We start from the raw sequence: 18,066 nt of genomic DNA, 5'->3' as shown, positions 1-18,066 counted from the left end.
GGCAGTGGGGGGGGTGAGTGGGGGGCAGAGGAGGATGGGTGTCTGCTGTCCTCCTCAGGGTGGGATCTTTTACATCAATTTAATGTACTTAATTTTTTTCATGCTAATCTGTGATTGGCCAAGATACGTAAAATGATGCTCCAAGGGAGGATGTCCTCCCTAAACAATCAACAACCAGAATGCAATATTGACATTGCATTGGTCCAATGACAGTTTCCAGATTTCATGTTCAACTCTCTCCACTTTAAGGCAGAGTAGCAGCAGTAGATAATGAGCAGTAGATAGCAGCTCCTTGCGTTAGCCAACGCAACAGTTAGCTTGTTGTAGCAGCCTGAAGGACTCTTTATACATCCATGGAAGGACTGTTAAGGACTGTTGTTAAGCTAATGGTGAGAATGGATCTGGACTGTTCAGCGCAGCAGCAGCAGGACGCCACAGGGGAGGCTGGAGAGAGAAGCAACCGGAGAAACAACCAGGAGAGTTAGCTTGTTTGTCATTGTTGCTAATGATATCAGACTGGTTAACCAACAGCCACAAAGTTCTGTTAACTAACAAACAAGATGACCAACAGCCACAAATGGACGTTATGACATGAGTACTTCATCTCCATGATAGAAAGAAGAAGACGTCAGATAACGTGAGTCAGATATAGCTTCTCTCTCTCTGTCTCTTTGGTCACTAATTTCATCTCTGATGATAAAATGTTTCTGTGGCTGTTGTGTGAATTTATCTCCTTAACAAGAATGCAGCAGAGATCATATAATGTGCTGTAGGTAGTTTGCTTGTTGAAGTTACAGTGAGATGTCTGGACTCACTCATTCATTTGGAATTGATCCCACTTTTAATTGAGTGGTTGTTCAGTCACCTGTTTATGTTGTGTGATTAGTGAATGAGTGTGCAGGAGGTCTGGCTGCTTGTTGTGACAATTTCTTCAGTTCGTTTTTAAGCTGAGCCGCATATTGAGTAATTAGCTTAAAGTAACTAGAATAACAAGTGTTAATATGTCAACTTTGTAGACTATATTTTGTATGTCCTGCATATAGATAAGAGTGTGTAAGTCATGTATTTGATACATGCATTACTACTTTCTGATGTGAACCTACACTTTTAGATCTGTGAATGTTTTAGTGTTCAATCTTTCTAGTGTTCATCACTGATCTGTGCCTGTATCAGATAACAACCTTTGTGGTACTTTATATATTTCTGTATACTAAGAAAATACATAGGAAACATGTGTAAATCATATGATAAGTTGTCTTTTTTTGATGAGAACATAAATCTGTTGTCACAATAGAACAATACTATAAATATGAATTTCAAATGACACATCCTGAACCACTCCACAGCTAAAATGAGCACTTCTTTGTTTAGAAACAATATGTATATGCTAAATATCTTTAAAGAAGCAGCCTTTTCACCTCTCCTTTTTGTTTTTGAAAGCAAATTGCTTTATTGGCATATAACCATCCCTCCGATTTCATCAGGTGGGGGACAATGATATAGTGTGATGTGTGTTGTTGTAAGATTCCATGTTGGTTTTCCTCCTGTCCTCCCCAATTTTTTGAGTCACCAGCCGCCACTGACCTGCACACACGGGACACACAGATAAATACACACTCACACACACAAACACACAAATTTCCAGAGGTATCTTTAATACAAGATTCCTAATTTACTCCTGTGTTTCATTTCCACACAAATTTAATAAATCATTAAATCTAAAATCCAAAATGTAAATTTGCCATGAAAGCTCTGATTTTGCAATTTTATTCATGTTATTGTAATAGATATACACATAATTCATCACAGCATTCACTTTAATACAGTGGCAGAAAAAAAAACCAACTCTATTCAGTATGACAACACATGTTTTAACTTGTTTATCTCCCACCCTCCATCTCTTCCTCACCCTCTCTCTCCCTTCTTCCTCTATCATTTACACTGGCATCTATCCTCTATCCCTACCCCACCCACCCCCCTTCTTTCCCTCCTGCCCTCCCTCCATCTCTGTTTCCCCAGAGTCACTCTTATGGTATTTAAGTGGAATGGGGCCCATTAACCCTGCCAGCTTGTGTCTCCTCTCTCCTCCATTGATCAGAATGCACACTGGAGATATTTTATTACTACTGGTTGTGGGGGACTGACACAGCCGTTTAAGCAACTCTTCATTTTTAGTCATGGTGGAACTGGATATTTTGTATGTGTGTGTGTGTGTGTGTCTGTGTGTGTGTATGTGTGTGAATGAATATACAAGTGTCAGCCCACCCTATTAGTTATTCATAAGCATTGCTTTATAGTACAATTTTGTTTGTATTTTTTTAGTTCTAAATTAAGTTATTATTCAGTACTTTGAATTATACAGATACTGTAACAGCATTTTTTAAATTTAGTTTTGTTTGCTATTCATTGACATACTTGACATTATTCTTATTATAGCAAATGAACATGCACAATTGAACACATTTGGAATTATCTATCTTTTTTTAAAATAATGGAATGTGCCACTAAAAACTTATCATTTGAGTATTTAACACTAAAGCCCGCAGGCTCAAAAGATGGCTCTGAGTGTTCTGCAGCTTACTCGTTCATGGAGCACAACAGCTGCTGTTAGCTCAGGTCCACAACTGTAAGAGTAGATTTATTTTCATATTCTTTATTTAACCAGATAAAATCTCACTGAGTTAGCAATACTAAAATAATAACTGATGAAGGCTCAAAGAACAGGGAAAGTTACAAAACAACTGTCAGTATTAGGAAAGTTAAAATAAGCTTAAAACAGGGACAATTAGTAAAATAATCATTTAGATTCCAGTGGTGCGCCAATTTAAACATAAAACAAGTATCAAAATGCCTGCAGAAACTTTTCAAACCGCAACCACAGCACATTCCAATACTCCACTGCACTTCATGTGCTCAGTAATTTCTGGAAAAGCACATTTTTGCCAAAACATGGCATCTGTGCAGATTGCTCACAACCAGCATAAGCAAACATGTGCTCAGTTGATAGTTTAGTCTGTTTCATTGATAAAAATGGAGTGATGGGCGCAATTGCCCCAAAAGGATTATATTGCAACCTGTTTTGCTGCTGCCGACTGATGCGCGCTCACTCAGTACTGGACCAATTCAAAACATCTTTGTCTCTATTAGTCACTTAGACCCCAAATGATGGGAAAATAGGGTCCAGGTTGAAAAATACCAGAATTACCCTTTAATAAACTGGCAACTGAGTGTAGTTCCATACAACAAACAGCTAACTGTGCTATAGCAACAAATAGAAGCTATGCATCTTGACATATTTTGGTGAAATATTTCTATATGCTGCTGTACACCTAAATGCCATATAACATGTTGATCTAACATTATTTGGGTGTACCATGTATTTGCACCATAGGCAATGTAAGTTGTGATCTCTAACATGTAATTTTAAAGTTGCATCCCTGATCCTCCTAATTCCAGAGAAATACCATTAATCTCCACACAGTATATCACTGCAGATGGATGAAAAATACCACTGAACATATTCTAGTTTAGCAGTTTTTGGGTGTAGAACTAATGTGAACTATTGTACCTTGTGGGATTCACAGTAAGTGATTGCAACTTTACTTAGGGGGAGGAATTGGCAACAGTGGAGGCAGAAAATTGACAGCTGAGCAGAAAGACATTGGGGAAAGCTCTCCAGGTAAATGTCAAGGAGCCTCAAATCCAATGGCTCATAACTCTGCATAGATAAAATTCATCCATGGTTCTCCATAGCAATCCCATAGCTCACAGGGCCACTCTGCTGCTTTGATACGGGGCACTTCACCTCACCACCTCTTTCGTTTTCTATCATGGTTATTCCATACCCTTTAGACTGGATTGCACACCTGAAGAGTGGATGAGTCATGGAATAATTCTGGATAGAGGCTTAATTCAATTATTAGATTCCGTGGACTACCAGTTCTCCTAGTAGTATTCTGCATGTCTGCATATTCTGCAGCTCAATCGCTGAAGACCTGCTAATAAAAATATAGCAGAAAAAAGGCATGTCTTAATAAGTGAAATGACATAATTTTGGCATATTTTGTCTCATTATTTATAAAAAGAAATAAGTAGAGATGGAAAAATATGTGAGTTATTATTTACAGGAAAGAATTCAGACCCATTTATCATATACTACAAAGCTCATATGTTAAAAATATGTTATGCTCTAAACTGATAAACCCTTTGGACATACAGCTGGCCAGCAAAAGAGAAATGTGCACTGAACAGTCAGTATGAATAAATGTGGCTACAACATCCTTGTTGCAGAAGTGAAGTTTTTAAACATGGGTACAGTAAGATGAGAGCCAACAATAATGCACTGCAGATGCAGAAGTGGAAAGTGGAATGTACAGCTGAGTAGATATTGGACTTCTTCCAGGTACAGAAACCAAAACACAGAGCAGAAAACAGCTGGAAATCTTCGAGCTGGAAACAGTTCAGGTACCAACAAGGATATGACCCATCGCCAGAGAACAAATGTTATTTTCTTTTTGTCTTTGCAACTAAATATGATTATGGGTGTAAGACTGAAAAGTTGAACTCTAGAATTAATTGTCAATTCTAGTACTGCATCAAATAAGTTAAAAACTGTGACGTTACTGTTGGTTCAATGTTCACTCTGTGTTTATGTTGTTTCATAAGACCTGCTATTTTACTTCACTGTCATATCTCTATAGAAGGCCATGGTGGCTGCACAGAATTTCTTTTCTTTTTTTCTTTTTCTTTTTTTTTCTTAATAATTTTTTATGACAGCTATTGAAAGTGGGTGTGTAGTACTGTGAGCCACTTTGGGGACAGGAACAAATGAGGAGATAATGAAAGAAGTGAGCCTGGGGAGAAAATCAAAACAAAGTCGATTAGTTTGTTCTAATTTATCCTTAGCTCAGCAGTTCTTGGCATGTGAGTTTGACTTGATTCAACGTGAGGATAAATGCCAAAACGCAGGGATTTTTTTTTTACTGTAATAAGAACAAGTCCACACACAGGCATGCACTCGAATAGAAACACATATTGTGCAGGTTAACTGGAGTGCAAACACACACTCATTTTAAAATCCTAATCCTGATGCAAACAACCAAAGATCTCTATCAAGTCTGAAAGATGAGGGTAACAGAATAAAATACTACATATGAAAACTGATCGTGTTAAATACATTTCATTTTAGCCATTTGATTCAATGTAATGGTTACCAAAAGCTCTACATAATTGATTGCATTTCACCAGACTTCACTGTGTACCCTGTTGTATTTCATTCTAATATATCTTGTATGGCACCAGACTAAAGTGAGATCTCAATCATTCACACAGAACATTTTTATTGTTATTGTTGCTGACATCTCCATGTTGACACACTGTCAGCAAGAAAAGAGAGAGATAGAGAGGGAGAGCGGGAGCACTTTGGCAGCTTCATTGCGTGGGGGAAAAAAAAAAAATCTACTGGACATGGAGTCGGCTCAGCACAAGGAACTGGCCAATTATTTCTGAAATGGCAGGGGAGTTTTGAAATGTGAGAACGCTTACCTGGATGTATACCGCAGACAGCGAATAAATGACAAGCACATAAACAAGACGTTCAAGTGATGACTTTACCCCCCCCCCCCCACCCTCCTTCTTTTTTTCCTTCACACGCACACAATGGACAGAATAGTATTTCTGATATCAAAATTATTGACTCAAAAGCTCTGACCGTTCAGTTAAAGCATTCAGCGTGTGTGTGTGTGCTTATACCTCTGTGTGAGTTTCAGTGTGTTTGTTTGTGTGTGCGCACACATTCCATTCACATGAAGCAGCGACTCAAAGGTTGGCGTGTGTATCATAAACCTGTGCTGTTTGACATTTGATTAAATAGCATTACTGCCAATCAGCAGAGTGAGATGCTGAGCTTCAGGTCACACAGGTTGTGGATTCTTTCCTTTACTGTTGACAGGCTGCACATTATAATCCCATATTAAAATGTTTACAAGTCTGTGTCTGCAGTTTGTGTGCACAATCAACTGGTTATACATGATATATGGTGTCATGACCAACATATTTTGCCATATGTCAATCAAATGCACAGTAGTTGGTGTTCTCAAAGGGTCACACTCCAACAAAAAAACAAAAATAATTTTAAATCTATGTGAAATCTGTGTTGTGCATTATTTTCTATACATTTTCTGTGTTTTTTTAATGACTGACCTATACCAATGGGACAGTAGAGGTTAAGGTACCATAACACTGTTTTTGCATGCTTTAGCCCATTTACTAGAAACCATGTCTTCTACCGATTACACATCAAAGTCTGTTTGCAAATGTGAAACAAAGTTGTAAGCTGTTTCTGGCTCCAGAGGGAGCTATGTGCAGTCTGATAAATTACCTCAAGTGATGTCGAGTTAGAATGAAGTGAGCTTACCAGACCTCTGCAGTCCACTCCTCATCGCTGCTCGAGGCTACATTAGCCAGCCGCAACTAGCATAATACACACAAATCTATACAGCTGAGTACAGGTACCAGTATCAGGTTTTGACAAGGAAGAATAATGCATGGAATAAAAAAAGACAATGTTTTTTTGAGTGTGTGTGTCTGTGTGTGTGTGTGTGTTTGTGTGCACTTAAAATCCCTAGTTCTGCTGCATCAATTGTTACCCTTTTTTGTTGTTCATTGTGAGTTGTGAGACATTGTTACAGGAGTGCAATGCTACATTTGCAAAGTACTATTTTAAACAAATAATTTTGTGAAATCATGCTGTTGCCACACAAAATGAACCTTTTTAAAATAGAAACATCTATGTTATCAAATAAAAACATGAACCAACAGCCAAAATGCATAGATGTGCATACAGAAGTGCATACATGCAAAATATGTTGTCTTTTAGTTCTGGTGAGGGCACTGCAGAACACATCCTCCTGTTCTTCATCCCTAGATTCTTGAAGACGTTTGATTATAATTGATTCTTCCATCCAATGTTTAACCTATAAGTTACCACCAACTGTTACAAAAAGGATGATGTTACTTCTACCAGCCTTTAACTATTGACAGTTTGATCAAAACACAAGTGTCGGATATCAGACCAAAAGAAGAAAAAAAAAGGCAGCAGTATTTGTTTTTAGCTCAAGCTTCTTCCACAATAAAAGGTTGACCCATGACCTCTCTCTCCATTAATCAATGTAAAGATGAATAAATAAGTGGGATACGTGGCAGCTGACCTTCCAACAAGCTGTCTACAACTGTCCAAACCACTTCAGAATCATTCGCCAAGGGGAGGCCTATAGATCAGCCAAATGGAGTTTGAAACCTAAAGAGTGACCAGGGGATTGGAGTGGAGAGGAGAGGAGGGGATGATAGCACGGCAATCTGCTACTGGTGTGGGGGGTCTCACTGAGGAGGGGAGACATGGAGAGGAGATAGGGGAGTGGGAGAGGAGAGAAAGAAACGGTACTGGGATATTTTAGAGGGGAGCTGAAGGATGGGTGGGAGGTTAGAAAGGGAGAGGAAAGTAGAGAAGAGGGGAGGAGAGGAAGTGTAACAAGTAATCGGACAGAGATAGTGGCTAATCTGTTGCTGTGGGTGGTCTGGGAAGGACAAGTAGGCAGAGAAGAGAGACAGGGTGACAGAGAGGACTTAAGGGGAGAAGTGAGAGGAGGGGGAGGTAGTATGATGGCGGCCTCAGAGGTAAGGAATTTCAAGAAGTGAAAGGACAGCAAGAGAAGGCTTTAAAAGAGACTTGAGAAGTAAAATGTGATGGTGACAGGAGTAGGAGAAAAACATCTTTTTATTAAACTCACTCAATGAAACAATCCCTCAATGTTTGCCACTGTTGTCTCACAAGAAGAAGGTAATTGGGTGAAATCAAGAGAGATGGATTAATGGACAGAAAAAGCACAGAAAGTGAAGAGAGAGATGGAGTAGACAGAGAAGAGAGTAACTCCTTCCATTATTGATTTTGATTTGAGCCCACCAGAGGCACCAGATGTCAACCAGGCAGTTTAAGTTTCCATTGGGCTGTTTAAAGCTGCCAAACTTAATCTCCCTCTCTCATCTTCCCTATCATTCCCCCTTCTCTTTACCCTGAGATCTCAAATACTGTTTTTGTAACTGCAGTTTTATTTCCTGAATGTCTGTCTACTGCTAGCTCTTCCACACTTCCTCTCCCTTTCTCTCTCTCGTATTTACCACCCACCATTATTACTAATGATCAGACTGATTTAGGGCTGATGACATCTGTGAGGTGAACGTGTGTATTTCTGTGCACTTTTCTGTATGTGCACTCTTCTTTATATACTGCCAACAGTATATTTTTTGTTTGAGAGTTGGATAGAGTGTGTGTGTCCTCTCTGTATTTCAGGTAGTATCTCTGGGACATATCAGGTGTGTCCCACTGACCTGATCCTGGGCAAATGAAATAGTAACGCTTCGGATGGAAAGCAAGAGAAGCCGCATCATTCTATTTGAAGAGAAAATACAAGCAACACCAAAACATAAGTCAGCCATCCACCACACAATGTCTTCACTATAGTGAGGTTGTGTTGTTGTTCTTGTTTTTGTTGTTGCTGTACAATGTTGTAAATACAAATACCTTTTTTGGGAAAAGGGGTATATTCATGTCTTCTTCATTTCAGTCTGCCTGGTCTCTCTCTTTTTCCCTCTCTCTCGCTCTCTCATGTGGAATGAGACTGGTTATTATGTAGAGTTAGCTATTTAATCCACTTTCAAACCTTAATATCATTTTGACCCAGACAGCACATATTTGTCTAAATTCAGTCTTTTTGGAACTTAGTTCAACTTTGAATTCTTTTGAATTCTTGGTGGTTAGGGCAAGCATCACTTGATGACTTTAATAAGCATTGATGGAAGTCGTAATTAATAGACACTCAAATGTGTCAAACTAACCAGCTGTAATACTAACACTATGCTACTACATGGTTGAATAATAAAAATGTCAATGCTGACTATTAGTAATAGATTTACAGGTAAATGCAGGATGTCAACGTTGAAGGCTGACTGACTTGCTGCCTTTAAGCTGCACAATATGAGCGTTATCGTACTACACTGGCACTGTGCACAAATATACAAAAACACATTACAGTTACAAATTTACATATTAGTAAGAAAAAGAAAAAAAGAAGCACACACAACTGCGAACTTCACCAATTAACTATTTGCAATACTACATCAGTAACAGTGATTAAACATTATATGTGTGGTAACTGCATGTACATGGATATACAGTATGTAACTCATAGAAGCTTACTGGAAGAGTTCAATTATAATGTGTTGTTACTCTTGACTTTCATTTTGATCATCTGACTTTTGTTTTCTAAGTTTAAATAACATCTTACACCTGAATTAATTAAATTTAAAAAAATCCAGTTATATTCAATGTATTGTTCTTCAGTGGAATCAAAGTTAAAAACAGGTCCCAGTGCAGACTGTAAATATTTGGGCAGTGACATAAAGTGTACTTCGCTGACAAAAAGTGAGCACATTGGATTTGAACAGAAACAAAAAAAGTGCTTATTTTCAGCTTTAATGGTGTTTGTGAGTATTCATAATCATATTGAGTTAACAGTTTATACATATATAGTTACCCCATTTCTAAACAGTGCTGGACAGTGAAAATGCAATAATTCCTGCACTCTTCATATCACATGGATTTAAATGCCCCCAAATTAAAAAAGTCAGCACTTTATCCTGATGGTGTTTCTTTTCCAATTTACTGTGCCAGAGACCAAAACAAACAAACAAACAAACAAACAAACAAACAAAAAAAGACTTACAGACTGGACTGTAAACCAGAAAAATAAAAACATACACATAAACCATACAACTGACACACACAGAACCAAATAGAAATATATATATTTTTTAAACTTCACGTCACTTTTCTCTCTCTCCCTTTTCTCTCTATCACTCTATTGATTATCTGACAGAAAAAATACGAGGAGAGCGTGCGACCTATGAAAGACCAGTGTCTGGTGTCTTAAAGGTTAACTAATCAACAGTAATCGAAAAGAGTCAGACACTTTTACCTCACCACGCACACAACAAACACATTTGCATCATGCTAAACTTTCCATATGATAATGATACACTTCCCATGTGTGTATGTGTATGGTGGGTTTATATTCAGCCACACTATAATGAAACCTACCCTTTTGTCATGCTTTAAATTTGCAAAACAACATGTAGGGTGAATGAAAATGAGGAAATCAATGTGTGTGTGTGTGTGTGTGTGTGTGTGTGTGCATGCACGTGAATTTATTTGTACGGCTGTGCATACTTGTGCAAGTATGTGTGTTGCATCAGATGCTTAAGTGGTATTAAATCACCTTTAGTTTTGCATGGTACAGATGTGATGTCCAGACCCGTGTTTAAATGTCGCAGCATTGATAAGGTGTGACTGGGCCCAGTCAACTGTTAAGGTTTTGATGTTGCATTATAGAGTGTTTAGTTCTGCGTTAATGGGCTGCTGCACAAGAGAATGTTACATTTACATGAGTCAATGTATAGCTCATCTAGGACATGGAGGTGTTTTATTTTAATACATAACAGAATTTATCTCTATAGATTTATTATATATTGTATGATGGGTGTATTTCTATGTGACAGCTAATTATGGTATTAACAGGAGGTAACATACATTCAAGTCCAGCATTTACTCATCACAACATATTAAATGTTCATTTAACATTTAATATGTGATGTTCCTCCATAATCTACTGTCCACTGTGCAGGATTTACACAACCAGTGACATTTTTTTTTTTTTTTTTTACACATGCATTCATGATTACTTTATACATGTGTCTACGTCTCTTTGCCGGGTTCCTGTAATACAAGCCCATGATGTATCCTGCAATTTTATTCTCCGATTTTTGAGCAGCACAGTTGCAATACTTCAAGAAACCAGGAGGTGGCAGCTCTTATACTGTTTCCAGAAGCTCCCTACCCCAGTACTTTGGAGGCTTACACTATCAACAGCATCACATAACCTTCACTATTTGGAAAAGCCCAATTTACAGTGTTTTTACAGTGAATTCTGTTGAGGAAAAAAGAAAAATACATAAAATTAATTCAAGGCTTTTTGGTTATTCATCTTTTTACTAACTTGCATTGATTTGTAGTGAATCTTAACTGTAAGATATGCTCAGTAATTGCTTTCTTTAGGTTGATTATAAATGTCAATAATTACACCATTTCCATTATTTAATGTTTTATTGCCAATGCCAAAGATTTAACTGGCATTTCTTAAGCTAAAATCTGTATCATTTCAGCTCCTCTGGCATCCTTTTTCTAAGTGATTGACCTGACTTTCAAACCTCCGCACAAGCGCCACCATCATCATATTCTGAGATGTTATGCCTCTGCAATGACCGACTCACAGGAACATAAAGGAACAATCAGCCATTGCCATGTCTGTATACCTGTTTTAGTTATATTAGGAATTGAGAACCTTCCCAGGGGGTGTTTTGTGTCCATTTAGTCCCCCTTCTTTCTCTCCGAGAGGTCACACACCCACACGGCCAGTTTACATTTCCTCTGTCACAAAAGCAATACACCGCAATTTCCCTGCACGAAATACCCCCTCTGGTCACTACCAACAGAACGACCTTTTCTTTCTCTCTCTCCCCCTCACTTTCTCTCTCCCTCGTGTGATTTAAACAATGACAAGTCATCTTCAAATAAATATACACACTTATATGTTTTTTTTTTTCTTTACCCTCAATCCCCCTCTATCCATACAGGAATGGAGGGTAATCCTCCTGAAAGAAACATCGAGGAGTAGAAACAGAAGCAGAAGATGTTGCATCTAGAAAGCAAAACAGGAGGAATTCATTGCTGACCTGCAGCAGTGGCGTAGATGGGCAACAGGAGCTATTCCCCCATGACTTCACCCTCTCCTTTCCACACTTCTCTTCTCCTCCCACCTTTTCAACCCTTTTCCTCTATCTTCCCCTGGGTACCTCCTTGCCTTTTCCACAACCCCCCTCTCCTCCTCCTCTTTCTTCACTCCAATCCCCTGCTTCTTTTTCCTCCTCTCCTCTCCTCTCCTTTCCTCATACTTTACTTTTCTTACTCTCCCCTCTGCCGTCTTGTCTTTTCTTTTTTTTTTCTCGCCACTTTCGCTCTTCATCTCTCTTATTTCCCTCTTCTGCGTCTAGTGGCCATTTCTTTCTTTACCCTCCCTCCCTATCTAGCTTCTCTCTTTCCCTCTTACTTCACTGCTTCCCTCCATCATTCCCCACCACCCCACCCCACCCCACTCCTCCACCTACAACCACGACACACACACACACACACACACACACACACATGCAGAGCTACAGAGCACTGTTCCCTCTCTTACCCTCTCTCAGACTAACACAGGGTCTTTCCGGCCCACTGCCTCTCCTGTTCAAATGTAACAATGCTCAGCGTGATTTGATGATGGCCTCAGTTCACCGGCCTGTGTGTTTGTGTGTGTTTATGTGCGCACTGTATGTGTGTGTGTGTGTGTGTGTAAATTCAATTCCCATATCCAGACCGCTCTTACTGAGGAACTGTATGTCATCTATCTGTGTGGGAATTATTATGTAGGACACAAAACACTACTAAAGTAGTAACAATGTTCATATTCTTATATTCATATGAAGATAAGTAGAAGTTGAAGTAAATAAAGTAGTTGTATGATTACATATTTCCTGTTTAGCCATGTTGCTCATTTTATTCTGATTTTCCTCATGTTCCTTTGGGTTCATCTCTATTTGTTTTTCTCTATCAGTTTGTTTCCCCTGTCCTGTGGGTTATCTGTATCCTATCTATTTTTACAATTATAACATCTATAGTTGTTATTTGACAGTTTGGTCACTACTGTAAGTTTTTCTTTGTCAATTTTCTTTTAATCTTCATTAGAAAAGAGAAATGCTTGGTACAATTTGGTCATTTTCTATCCTCTTTTTCTGTTTCTTCGTTTCTTAAATATATCTGATAACACTGCTTCAATGTTACACACATATATCCTTCCTCACATATATCGCTGCACATATATCGTGTTTGTGTTTGGTGTAATGTACTGAAGTTGTTTGACATCTTTATGTGCTTTAATGTGTGTTTGTGTTAATGTGTATATGTGTGAATGTTTATGTGACTGTTTTTACACACATACAGTATATGTCTACATAGATGTGTGAGGAAAACATGTCATCACTTTGTCATCGTCCCTTGCAACCAACCGCAATTCAGTGCGGCAAAATGAATGTTTTAGATGATTAAATAAAAATCAGCCACAACAAACTCCATGTGTAAGTACAACTCCAAGTTAACTTTGTTAACAGCATTGTGTATGTGTGTGTGTGTGTGTGTGTGCGCGTGTGGGTGTGCGTATGCAGGTGTTGACTCTCTTCTCTATGCAAGCACAGGCATTAAAACACATCAGGAGGCGGGGGGATATTGACTAGGCTGTGTCTCCCTCACACTCGTGTTTGGTCGGCAGGCAATCTACCAACTGTCAATCACGGAGAGGCGACCCAAGTTGGGAACCATCAAACAGCCTGACTTCTGGTGTCAGTGCTGAGGGGGATCTATTTCAGCGTGACACGCCATCAGCGGCAAATCTAAAGAGGGCTCCATTGTCAGAGTGAGGAAACACACAAGGATACACATATTCATGAATGAGCACCTATATGTGCACACACATGCATGCGCCGTGCACCCACCTACATACTTTATTTGAGTCTGATAGAATATTTATAGAAGACTATATTTTTTTTCTGTAAATAATAGTATATGCATGAGAATTCTGATAGTGGATACATTTGCTTTTTATAGAAAACCTGTTTTTGTTGAATTGTCCTTGAATGATGTAGACAACACATACTTCACCCATTCTATATTTGTTTAAATATATTTTTTACAGTCTCAACATCATAATATTTTATGCTGTTTTATGTTATTTAAATTGTGTAAAATTAATTTTTCACCCATCATCAGGGCAATTAAATGATCATCCGTAAACTAGATTAAAAATCAAACGTCTATTTTCCTCTGTATCTGTGTTCTTAAATTGGTTTGAATGAGACAATAATAAAACATTGATGCCCTCCAGGGTTTATAATCATTTGAAATCGATTGATAGAAAATTACTTTTCCAACGGTAATAAAGCCTCACACTTTGCCTAACCTTTGAACTCTTGCCACTGTTGCCCCTGGCTCTATAGCAGCCGTGGATGGTAAAGTTCAACATGACATTCAGACACATTTAAGTGCTCTCATGCTTTGAATACAATTAAAAGGTTGTTCTGTCTTTTTCCATGAGACTGAATGATTAACATCTCATGGGAGTCAATGCAGCATACAGCATACATAAAAAAACACCTTATTGTTGACAATGATTCAGTAGTTCTTGATTTATGATTTTTTTGTTTTTTTGGAGGGTTTTTGATCTTGAAAGTATATTAAACCACACAGTTTTGCAGGAGGACATTTATCTTTATTATTTGTCATCATCACTCAAACTCCCCATGGGTATGACTTAAATGATTTAACTACCTTTAACACTACCGCCTCATATGAATTCCTCAGGCATTATTACTCTCAAGCCCTTACACCAAAGTCATCTCGATACTTAAATGCTGCTCCCAAATTAACTAATGACATGCCTTGTTAGCATAAAGTATTACTTAAGCAAAGCATATTGATCCTAATTTAAATATACAACTATATGCATATTGATTATCTGAAAACCATTAACACACGATTGAATGAGCAGTAGCATATCTTATTGTTAATTATTTCTTGGACATAGATAGTGGGATGGGAACAGACAGTAAAGTGCTTTGGTTTAATAATTATGCAGGCGGGAGAAAAAAAGAAGAGATAAATGTACTGTATATTGTTTATGATGCATGAAGCACTGCGTTCTTGTAGAGTCCTTGCAGGTGATTTGTCATTTGTGCTTAGTACATACCAAGAGATAGAGAGAAGGAGAGAAACGGAGGAAAGAGGGACTGCATTCCTAACTTATAGTAACATAAACCACAAGTATTATGGACCACCATCGTTGAAAAACTGTCTCCGAAGAGGCCACGGAGTGATTCACAGCTGCAATCAATCTCACGCTTATGTCTCAAAACACATCCTTCTTCTTTGCCTTAAAGTCTCTTTCTGTCACCGACATAAAGGATTCAAAATTATACAACGTTAAGATGCTGTGAAGGTTTTTGCAACATTCTGCTGACATATCACAACACCTAAAATAAGTAGGAGTTTTACTGGATACCACAGTAAATGAGCGTGCCTCCATCAGGAGTGAATGTTGACAGAATGAGACATTGTACTTTTGAGCCATGAAATTACAGGCTGGTAAGCCCAAGGCAGTCACCAGGTGTGACTGATGCAATCGGGGCCTGCTTGTACAAATGCAGCAGCGCACACCAACATTCCTGCTTGTCAATCAAATAGATCTCCAAGATATAACTCATCACAAGCACCCAAGACAGCTGATGAAGTAAATTGATCTGATTGATTGATGATCAGATGTGTGTGAATGTGTACATAACCTCCCAGTATTACAGTAAAAGAGATAAAATAGATTTACACCACATTGGCTTTCTTTCTGAATACGTCAAACGAAACTTTTTTAAAAAAATGACAAGAAGTTGTGTAAAAGTATAATGGCCACAACATTATTTTGTTGCAAATTCATGGAAGTTGTAACTTTTGTAAACCATGCTGCATTATTGGCCTGTAGAATAGGTGAAGTGTACAGTAGAAGTGTGACTGGGGACTTCTATAATGGTTGTAACTGTAATCCTTTAGGGTGCATTCTGCTGTGGCTTTCTCTGTAGTTGGGATGTCACTGTTTGTTGCATTGGCTTGGCCTCTGTACCACACTGACAATTACAGAGAGAAGATGATAAAGTGAATTAGGGATATTGTAACCCCTAAAGAAATTATAATAAGTACAGTATCTATTTTTTCTCGCCTTACATATAATTCAGTTGTTGGGAGCAGACCTGATATCCACAAATGTAATTCCTAACTGAAACTTAACCTCATCGAGCATCGAAAGCTTTAAACATGTGTGAACAGGGGATGGTCTCTGTGGAGCAGTAACTGTGCTGTTCTTTACTGTACTGTGACAATTATAGTGAATCAAAGCTGCTGTGTGGGGCCTTTAAACTTCTCTCTCCCTGGTTCCCACACCTGTCTTCAGGGCACCAAGATTTATGTCTCCGTCCTGCTGATGAACCGCTGTGGCCCTCACTTATAATGCCACTGTCTCTGCCTGTGTAGTGTGGGTTTGTGAGTGTGTCTGCGTATGAGTATGGATGTACAGTATATGTGTATGTGAATGTGTATAGCACTACTGGGGGTTCCATAGTGGGAGAGTTAAAGTTTTGAATTGGCTAACACTGAACTCTGTGTCTAACTAACAATGGGCAACTATTATCTGTTGGGACATTTTACTCCCTGGCCAGGAAAGCTATAGATATTTTGAAAATGACTAACTACATTAGTTTGTTTCTTTTAGAATGAATGGACACATTTGGGTCAAGTTCGCAATGACCCATGTCCAGTAAAAAGTGTGCACTCAAATCAAGGTTAAAAAAAAAAGTCACACTTTGGAATTACAATACAATTGCCACAACTGCTTACCGCCTTCCTGCCTGCCTTCGTATTAATGCAATCTGTGCTCTAACTTGGCAATAATCCCCTTCAGTGGCAGAGAAAACAGTGGCCACTATTGTGTGTTCTCCAAACGCCAGCAACAATTAGAGTCATCTCCTCTCCGAGCTTCTGTGACACTCTCCTGATGGCGATAATATGCCATCCTCATAAATATGATGGGCTCTTAAAGGACCCACAGGACGCTGCTTAAATCCATCTGAAATATGCATAATGTTCCTCATCTCTCCTGCAGAGAGAGAAGAGTGAGAAAGGAGAGATGTGTCCTATATAACATCATGCCACCAGCTTATTTAGGCTCATATATCCGTAATCCGATTCATTACAGTTATTATTATTGAAGGATTTAAGTGTATTGTCACAGGAGCTGTATTCTTTCTCAATCATAAATACAGAAAAAATGAAAAACAACATATATATCTGCTTTTTTTCTTTTTTTACTTATTTACTAGGTTGAAATTCAGCTTCGAAAGCTATTAATACAGATAAACTATAATTTAAAAAGCTGATATAGATGAAATAGCCAGAATCAAGCTCAGTATAGATCTCTGTTAATTGTCAAGTCAAAGTTCATTGTACATTCTTCTTTAAAAAAAGAAACATTCAGCCCAGAAATATAAATATATACAGTACATCGATTCATAAAATGATCAATCAAACTAACAACTCAGCAAACTCATCTACAAGATGTCCAATAATGTGGAAGTGAATAAAGTTACACTGCTCATCAAAGCAGAAGGAAGGCACTCTCATAGATCCCAGGCTATCGAGGAATGGAGTTGAAAGAAAATATTGAGCTTTAAACGGTAGCTTTTAAAAGGTAAATGGAGTCAAAATGCCTCAACCAATAAATTTGCCCCCAGAGACAAGAGGGAATGCGTAGCGGGCAGAATAATACATGTGGGCGAGGGGGTAATGAATTGGAAGGGATTCAGAAAATGCGCAGTGCGGAGCATGGCCCTTTGAAATGGATGGGGAGTTCTCATAAAATTCTGCTCAGATGCCTTCTAAAGCATCTTCATCCGAGAGAGATGACTATCCTCTAGCTGATTCTGAAGTTATGACTTTCGACTGGATAGAGTCATGTTGGATATGTACACTGTTTTATACCATTAATAAGCATGGATATACTGTCAGGCTAAACATTTTCTGTAAAGAGGCGACAGAGGCAGACTGTACAGCCATTTGCTCCACAGTTTGAGCTGTTTGTTCCTTCAAGAGGACTGAAGTGACACTATGATACATTTTTACTGAACCTCTCATTTGTCCCTAAGAACATCACATGTGCATGAGGTTGAGGATAGTGCAGCTCAGTGCCTGAACATTTTACCTCCTGTGCATGCTCTGACATTGTGGAATACACAGCATGTTTGTGATTCTCACAGCAAACGTTCATCTAT

The 18,066-nt window shown here is 38.4% G+C and overlaps 1 protein-coding gene across 1 annotated transcript in view; it reads left to right on the top strand.

The window, feature by feature from the left end:
• Nucleotides 1-13,374: 13,374 nt before the first annotated feature.
• irx4a (iroquois homeobox 4a) overlaps nt 13,375-18,066 on the top strand; it is a 31,878-nt gene continuing 27,186 nt past the window's right edge. The window contains exon 1 of the mRNA XM_042424404.1: nt 13,375-13,616. The gene's annotated coding sequence lies outside the window, so the exon portion shown is untranslated. The remainder of the gene's footprint in view (nt 13,617-18,066) is intronic.

The sequence above is a fragment of the Thunnus maccoyii genome, chromosome 10, assembly GCF_910596095.1.
Source record: "Thunnus maccoyii chromosome 10, fThuMac1.1, whole genome shotgun sequence".
Lineage (NCBI taxonomy): Eukaryota > Metazoa > Chordata > Actinopteri > Scombriformes > Scombridae > Thunnus > Thunnus maccoyii.
Note: the sequence above shows the minus strand (reverse complement) of the source record. Positions and strands in the feature narration are given on the sequence as shown.